We start from the raw sequence: 9,395 nt of genomic DNA, 5'->3' as shown, positions 1-9,395 counted from the left end.
CCCCCATCAGCTCAGACCCCTGACTGTGGGATAGCTCAGGGTTAAACTCTGCTGACTCCAGGGACTCCATGTTCTGAGTCCCAGCCCCCACATCTAGTAACAGATCAGCCTCCCCCTCTTCAGGCAGGCTACAGACAGGTAAGACACAGGTCTCCTTGTCATGATGAGCCTTCAACATATTGACATGAAATACTTTCTGACGCTTTGCATTCTCATCTAGGGTCACCACATAATTAACATCATTTAGCCGCTTGTGTACAGTGTATGGTCCCTCCCATGCGGCTTGTAATTTATTCTGCAACATAGGGACCAACACCCAAACCTTCTGCCCCTCCTCGTATGCCCTCAGTCTGGCATTACGGTCGTACCAGACATTGTGGTTGATTTGGGCCTGGGTCATGTTCTCATGGGCCAGGTTGCTCAGTTTTTGCATCCTTTCTCTGAGCTGCAGGACATATTCAACCACTGAGACTCCCATAGTTTTGGGGTCGTCCTCCCAACAGTCCTTAATCAGATCAAGTGGCCCCCTGACCCTCGTCCCATAAACCAGTTCAAAGGGGGAGAATCTTGTAGACGTCTGGGGTACCTCCCTGTAGGCAAAAAACAGATGGGGAAGGTACCGCTCCCAGTCTCACCCTTCAGTCTCCACCAGCATTTTGAGAACCAGCATTTTGAGAATTTGCTTTAATGTTCCGTTAAAACGCTCGCAGAGTCCGTTGATTTGGGGATGATAGGTGCTGGCCACAACATGCTGCACTTGTATTTTCTCGCAGAGGCTTTCCATCAGATCGGACATGAACTGGGTTCCCTAATTGGTTAACATTTCCCTGGGGAAACTCACACGAGAGAACACATTCAGTAAAGCATCCGCCACTTTGTCTGCTCGGATGGAGGACAGTGCCACTGCTTCCGGGTATCATGTAACATAGTCCACCACTGTGAGGATGTAATTTTTGCCAGAGCTGCTAGGGATTGCAAATGGCCCTATGATATCCACAGCCACTCGCTGGAAAGGCTCATCGATCACAGGCAGTGGTATCAATGGAACTTTCTGTATATTCCCAGATTATCCAACTTTCTGGCAAACTACACAAGATCGACAGTAATTGGTAATATCTGTCCCCATCTTGGGCCAATAGAAGTTATGTGTCAGGCGAGCTTTAGTCTTTTGTATTCCAAGATCTCCGGCCAGAGGGATTTCATGAGAAATTTTCAATATTTGTTCCCTAAATGGATAAGGAACGACCAGCCGCTTTTCACAGTCCCAAGATTCTGTAGTATCCGTGGGGAGTGTCTCTTTATACAGTCTGCCCTTGTCCAAGTAGACTCTCTCCTTGTCAGAAGCAGCAGGGGGCTGGCCTGCAAGACGTCTGAGCTTCTCCAGACTGACATCTGTCCTCGGGGCCTCTTGGAAACTCTGTCAGTCTGCAGGCCCTGGGCTAGTGTGAATGCCAGGCCCTGATCAGAAGTGAATTTCAGTGTCAGTTATCAGGGACCTTGGTGGGTCTGCCATGTGAGGAGGCTCTGGGGCCACAGTATGGGCCTCCTGTTCTGGCAGTTCTGTCCGAGACTCATCCTCGAATCTCTGGGGTTGAGTCTGAGCCGCAGCCTGACTCTGGGTCACAGCTGCCACATACGTACAGTCCTGTGCAGTGGTACATTCTCCCTCCTCGCATTGGATCTCAGGTTGGGTTACTGGTTTCCACCTTCTCTGTAACATTTACTTGCAGGGGAGAAATATAGTGGGACACCATCCTCCCCAGGTCCTTGCCTAGCAACACATTGGTGGGGATAGCATCTGATACTCCAACTTCTCTCAGTCCTTTCCCTGCTCCCCAGTCCAGGTACACACCGGCCATGGGCATGGCAGGGCTGACCCTTCCAATCCCTGTTATAGACATAGTCTTTCCTGGTATGATATCGGCAGGGTTTATCATGGCTGGACGCACCAGGGTCACCTCTGCCCCAGTGTTCCTGAGACCAACGGTGACTTTATTGCTAACAGTGACAGATTGACAGTTCTCATTAGCCCTCGCATCAGAGCCTGCCACGAAGAGGACAGACAGTGGGGACACAGACGGCTTTGTGGTTGGGCGTTTCTCCCTATCAGGGCAGACAGAGCTAACATGTTCCACTTTGTTGCAGGAAAAGCATCGGTGTGCATCCCCTAGAGAATATCTATTCCCCAGGATCCCATAGGAGGTGGGCTTGGACAGTACTGGTGATCAGCCGGCAGAGGGAGAAGAGTCACCATTTGGCTTACATCCCTTCCAGCTGAATCCCGATGGCTTCCGCAACCTCAGGCATCCTGTTAGCTACATAGCAGTCCGCAATCTTTGCATCCTGATCCGCAGTTTGTGGTTCCCGATCACACACAAATTGTCGTACATCCGTGGGGCACATGAGAAGAAATTGATCCTTAACCATAAGATCCGTTAAGTCCTCAAAACGGTTAACAGAAAGTCCTCTGGTCCATTGGTGGATGGTGCTCACAACATCCACATAGCTGTCAGTTGATCCACGTTGTAGGTTCCGGAACTATCTCTGATACACTTCTGGTGTTAGGTTGTATTTCCTGATCAGGGCCTCTTTTATGGCCTTGTAGTTCCCGTCTAGCTCTGGTGGGAGGCCAGCAAAATCTTAGAGGGCTTTGCCTCTCAACACTGGGGTTAGATACTGCGCCCACTGCTCACGGGGTATTGCCTGCAGTTTTTTTTCAAACCCCCGAAGGAAATTGTCTAAGTCCGTATCCTTCTCCATCACAGGGAAGTTTTCCAGATGTGGTCTCCTCAGATTTATGTCCTATGAGGGGGTTAGCTTAAGACTGATACCCCTCTGTATTTGAGCCATCTGAAGCTAGAAAGCTCTCTTCTCTTGGCGTTCTGCAGCCTCTCTCTCAGCCCGGTCCTGACGTTATGCAGCAGCCTGTCGGTGCTGTAGAATAACCTGCATGCTCAGATTGTGATCACTTGTTCCCAGCCGTTGTAAGTCCATTTGTAAAGCAGAGTCCATATGCTCCTCAGCACTGGCACTTCCATCAATTATCTCCGGTGCAAGAGCTGGCATTGCATCTCTCTGAGATGAACTCTCAGCTTGCCCAGATTTTGCAGCACTTTGCTCCACGTCCTGCTCGAACAAGGTGTGTATCAGCAGTTCCTTGGATATGTTGTCCGTCTCTATTCCTCTCTGCTCACAGAGGTCAGTCAGAGCCTTTTTGCTCTGCTTCTAGTACTGGGCTGCCATATCGATGAACAGCCTTTGCCAGATACTGTTTGCAAGTATGTCTAAGTAAGCACTGAGTTGATCCTTGTAGAACTGGTGTACTCCTCACAAGGATACCAATTCTTTAGTACAGGGAATAATTGCTTAAACCATGCACTAATGCTCTAATAGAAATAATTCTATCCCACCGCTCTGCCACCAATTGTCAAGGATCCCTACCATGCTGCTACCAGTTTGTCACGTACACACTCTCAGCACGTGACTCGGGGTTGCGCCTGCAAGGGTTAATCTATCTCCCCTCTCTCAGTCCAGCATTCAATCTCTGTCCTATGCTGTAATGGGAGCATAAGTCACACACCGACCCAGGCCACACACCCACTCATACATGCTGCCACCACTCACCAAACACACGGGTGACGAGTCCCGGAAATATTACTAATACTGTTCACCACTCATAAGGGTCAAACACTTTAAGGCTATGGATTCTTTAGAACATACAAGGTTCAACTGTTTAAGTTTTATGCTTTAATACAAAAAGTACAGCGCTTACAGTAAAAAAAAAAGGCATACCAGTATGCAAAACAGTATAAAATAAAGAGGAGAAAACTTACCGAAATAGCTATCTTGTAGTCTGCTTCTGCTCCCTGAGGGGGGGGGGGGGTGAATGTGGGCTGGATCACATTAGCTAGGCTGACCCTCAATCTGTGAACAATTTTGAATGTATAGAAGCCAAATTTATAGTCACCCTGGAGGTCAGATTTGTAGACCAGTCCCTCAAGTTGATATTGTAATTGCTTGTTTTTGATTTGGGGCGCGGCCGTGGTCCAATGAATATATTATTTTCTCTGAGAGTCTTTGTGTAAAGCTTCCCACAGATATAGTGTCAGGCTATAATTGACATTATCTTCCAAAGATTATCATACAAAAACTATGATTAAGCTTGACGTGTATCCACTATTCACTATATACCTATACATATGATACACACTTCATTATTTGAAAAAATATATAACACGGGAAAAGAACCACCAGATGGCACAAGAAATGCTGGAATCAACACAAGGGCATGAAATTACATATGATAAATTACATAAAAAAGTACAAAAAATATAAAAAATTCTATGTATATATGTATATATATATATATATATATATATATATATATATATATACACACAGCAAGTGATATAGGAACAGTGACGTTTAGATATTTAAAAGGATTTTTTTGAAAATTATATCCCACTGTCCAATATTGCTAGATTATTGTATAGTATTTTTTTTTATATATGTATAGCACAAAGGAACATATATATATGCAGTATATACTAAATTATAATAAATCAATAATACAATAATTGTAATATAATACTTCACATAAAATACAATAATTCCTAATATGCCATAAATTATATAATAGATATCAGTGATATTAATAAAAATATTATAGACGGCAGTGATTAGTATAGCATTTGCTGGAGAAAAAGTGCTACTGTGCAATATACATTCCTAGCGTTTAAAGGGAACCTGTCACCCCGTTTTTTGAGATTGAGCTATAAATACTGTTAAATAGGGCCTGCGCTGTGTGTTCCTATAGTGTATGTAGTGTACCCCGATTCCCCACCTATGCTGAGAAATAACTTACCAAAGTCGCCGTTTTCGCCTGTCAATCAGGCTGGTCAGGTCGGGAGGGCGTGGTGACATCGCTGGTTCTTCCTCAGCTTTACGTTGGTGGCGTAGTGGCGTAGTGGTGAACAAGCAGCGCGCGATCTGCGCTGCAATCCCTTGCATCGGTGGGGGCGGCCATCTTCCTGGGGCCGCGCGTGCGCAGATCGAGTGCTCTGCTGCACGGGGCTTCAGGAAAATGGCCGCGGGATGCCGCGCGTGCGCATTAGAGATCGCGGCGGCCATTTTCCCAAAGCCGAGCTGCAACTCGGCTTTGGGAAAATGGCCGCCGCGATCTCTAATGCGCATGCGCGGCATCCCGCGGCCATTTTCCTGAAGCCCCGTGCAGCAGAGCACTCGATCTGCGCACGCGCGGCCCCAGGAAGATGGCCGCCCCCACCGATGCAAGGGATTGCAGCGCAGATCGCGCGCTGCTTGTTCACCACTACGCCACCAACGTAAAGCTGAGGAAGAACCAGCGATGTCACCACGCCCTCCCGACCTGACCAGCCTGATTGACAGGCGAAAACGGCGACTTTGGTAAGTTATTTCTCAGCATAGGTGGGGAAGCGGGGTACACTACATACACTATAGGAACACACAGCGCAGGCCCTATTTAACAGTATTTATAGCTCAATCTCAAAAAACGGGGTGACAGGTTCCCTTTAACAAACAGTTGAAAAGGTCAAATGCAGTCACTTGCTAAATCCCACTATAAATTGTAATGCGACGGTCTATACTTCAGTCTCCCTCGTCAAAGCCAAGGCGAATCGCGCGTCGGGCTGTGCCGGTTTCCAACACCTGGGTATGTCTTTGTTTAGCAAGTCTATAAAGGCACGGATGGATACCATGCTTGGCATAGGTGGTTTTCCTTTATTGGATGTTTTCCTTTATTGGATGCTGCCCTTCCCTTGGTTGTTCCTTCCCGGTGAAAGGCCTGGCTATTCACTGCCTGCGTTGAGAAACATGTGATGGTGTCTCCGCAGCTCCTCTACTTGCATTTGCATGTTTGGGGGCAGTGTTCTGGATCACTGCGTTGAGAAACACGTGATGGTGTCTCCGTGGTGTTGGATGTTTTGGTCTCCACGAGGTCAATCATCCGTGCCTTTATAGACTTTCTACTAGGCACTGCTCCTGATAGCCAGTTTCCTACTCCACACTGATGAGGGGCAAAAACCCCGAAACAGCTGTCTGTGGATGGATACCATGCTTGGCATAGGTGGTTTTCCTTTATTAGATGTTTTCCTTTATTGGATGCTGCCCTTCCCTTGGTTGTTCCTTCCCGGTGAAAGGCCTGGCTATTCACTGCCTGCGTTGAGAAACATGTGATGGTGTCTCCGCAGCTCCTCTACTTGCATTTGTTTAGCAAGTGACTGCATTTGACCTTTTTGACTGTTTGTTAAACGCTAGGAATGTATATTGCACAGTAGCACTTTTTCTCCAGCAAATGCTATACTAATCACTGCCGTCTATAATATTTTTATTAATATCACTGATATCTATTATATAATTTATTATGGCATATTAGGAATTATTGTATTTTATGTGAAGCATTATATTATAATTATTGTATTATTGATTTATTATAATTTAGTATATACTGCATATATATATATATGTTCCTCTGTGCTATACATATATAAAAAATACTATACAATAGTCTAGCAATATTGGACAGTGGGATATAATTTTCAAAAAAATCCTTTTAAATATCTAAACGTCACTGTTCCTATATCACTTGCTGTATATATATATATATATATATAATTTTTTTTATATTTTTTGTACTTTTTTGATGTAATTTATCATATGTAATTTCATGCCCTTGTGTTGATTCCAGCATTTCTTGTGCCATCTGGTGGTTCTTTTCCCGTGTTATATATCTTTGTCATGATGTAAATAATAAAATATACATATATTTTTTCAAATAATTATCTTCCAAAGAGCTGAAGGTGTGAAGCACTTCCTCTCCTTCCTGGTCCTAGCTAGGTCCTCTGGCGAGATTGGAAACAGAAGTCTGCTGTCTCAGGATAATACATATTAACACCTGGGCGAGACCTGCAGCCTCCAGGACAGATGTTAAATTATTACTAGTCACACAATAAACCTATACATAGTTCACTACACATATATATTTATACATATTTCACTACAGTGATCATATCTGGAGATTCTTTTCGTAAGGAAAGGTGATCTCTGGGGTTAGGACTGTGTAATTATATCTGGAGATTGTTCTGGAAAGGACAGATGATTTCTTGGATCAGGATTGGTTGTGACTCTTGAGCTTCTAGAAAGGAGAAATAATCTCATGACCATCCTGATCCATAGATCACATCAGGAGATTCTAGAAAGGATACGTGATCTCTGGGAACTGTTCATGTGATCATATCTGGAGCTTCGTCTAGAAATGGCAGGTGATATCTGAGGTTAGGACTGGTCATGTATAAATCATATCTGGAGCTTCCTCAGAGGTCCCCAAGGTTTCTGACCTTGAGAGCCACATCCAGCCTTGAGAGAGGGTCGCGAGCCACATTCAGCTCCCCTCACAATACTGGCAAACAAAGCCCCCATTACAGGCATAATAGCAACCAAAGCTTTTCCACAAAAATCACCCCAAAAGCAGTATACAAAGATCCAGGGGTTCCTACAATACCCCCCATTCAGTATTCTCCTATAAAGAACTCCCAAGACACTGTCACATCCAGCTTCATACATCTCCTCTGACAGGTGGTGTCATCTTGTCTCCAGCGTACCACACTTAAATCATCTCAAAATCCCTAAGACCAGCATATGTGCATCCAGATCTGCTCTTCTGTGCAAGGCTGCTCAAAATTCACCATTTTCAGATGTGCTCTTCATGTCTGTTCACAAGAACTGGAGCTAATGAACCAAGATGACAGACAGCCACAATTCATGGGACCACGAGCCACATGTGGCTCCCGAGCTACAGGTTGGGGACCCCTGCTCTAGTTAGCAAAAGTGATCTCTGGGGCAGGAATGGTCATGTGTGAACATATCTGGAGCTTATTCTAGAAAGGAAAGGTGATCTCTGGTGTCAGGACTGGCCATATGATTATATCTGGTGTTTTGGAAAGGACATGTGATTTCTGGGATCAGGACTAGTCATGAGATTACTTCTGGAGATTCTAGAAAGGATTTGAGGTCTCTTGGGTTAGAACTGGTCATATGATCATATCTGGAATTTCTTATAGAAATGACATGTGATTTCTGGAGTCAGGACTGGTTGTGGCGGGGTGTTTGAAAGAGCAGAAGGGCAGCAGGCTGATGAACAATCCAACAACTTTTATCTAGATCGGAAAATATAACACCAAACTTAGATTCCTTGGAGTCTGCAAGATGGCTACACAAATCCGAGGTGCCACCCAGTAATCAGGCGCCAAGGAATATGCAAAAACACAGTCTTTAGATTTGGTTATCAAATCCAGCAGGGTGGCGAGACATCACAATCGCACTTGGGAAATGATCTTCAATCTTCCTATGTGGCACCAGGACCTGGCCACAGCTACAGATCCTCATCCTTCCTAAGACACACCATCAACAAACTCAAAATGTGGCTTATTGTCCTCTCTCTTAGGGTACCGTCACACAGTGGCATTTTGATCGCTACGACGGCACGATCCGTGACGCTCCAGCATCGTAACAATATCGCTCCAGCGTCGTAGACTGCTGTCACACTTTGCAATGTACGACGCTGGAGCGATAATTTCATGACGTATGTGCGATGTAGAAGCCGTTGGTTACTATGCGCACATCGTATACAATATCGTGCACACCTTTGTTACACCATGCGATCATGCCGCCACAGCGGGACACTAGACGACGAAAGAAAGTTTCAAACGATCTGCTACGACGTACGATTCTCAGCGGGGTCCCTGATCGCAGGAGCGTGTCAGACACAGCGAGATCGCTGGAACGTCACGGATATATCGCTGGAACGTCACAAATCGTGCCGTCATAGCGATCAAAATGCCACTGTGTGACGGTACCCTTAGTATCTCTGCCCAACAAGGGAGCTGATACCAACACCCACCCCCTTAAGCATAGCTCAAAGGATGGAAAATATTCCAGAAGGCCTGTCTGCAGGTTTGTGTACCTGAGATGCCATCTGTAGAGAGTAACAAATACAAACATGACCCCACCAGATGCAGGACAAGGAATGCTAATGTAGGCCCGATTACAGCATGGTCCATGTGTACAGACCGGGGTGACACTGTTACACTGGTCATATATGGAGCTTCTAGAAATGACAGGTGAAATTTGGGGTCAGGACTGGTCATATCTGGAGCTTCTTATAGAAAAGGACATGTGATCTGTGGATCAGGATGGTCATGATATTATACCTGGAGATTCTAGAAAGGAAAGGTAACCACTACAGTCAGGACTTGTCAGGTGTGATCACAGCTGGAGCTTCTTCTAGAAAGGACAGGTGATTTCTGCGGTCAGGACTGGTCATGTGACCTTCCCTTTTCCCCCCCCATTAATAGGCAGAG

At 45.5% G+C, this 9,395-nt stretch overlaps 1 pseudogene; it reads right to left on the bottom strand.

The window, feature by feature from the left end:
* Positions 1-1,682: 1,682 nt before the first annotated feature.
* On the bottom strand, positions 1,683-3,243 carry LOC138677996 (uncharacterized; annotated as a pseudogene).
* Positions 3,244-9,395: the final 6,152 nt, after the last annotated feature.

This window comes from Ranitomeya imitator, chromosome 1, assembly GCF_032444005.1.
Source record: "Ranitomeya imitator isolate aRanImi1 chromosome 1, aRanImi1.pri, whole genome shotgun sequence".
Taxonomy (NCBI): domain Eukaryota; kingdom Metazoa; phylum Chordata; class Amphibia; order Anura; family Dendrobatidae; genus Ranitomeya; species Ranitomeya imitator.
Note: the sequence above shows the minus strand (reverse complement) of the source record. Positions and strands in the feature narration are given on the sequence as shown.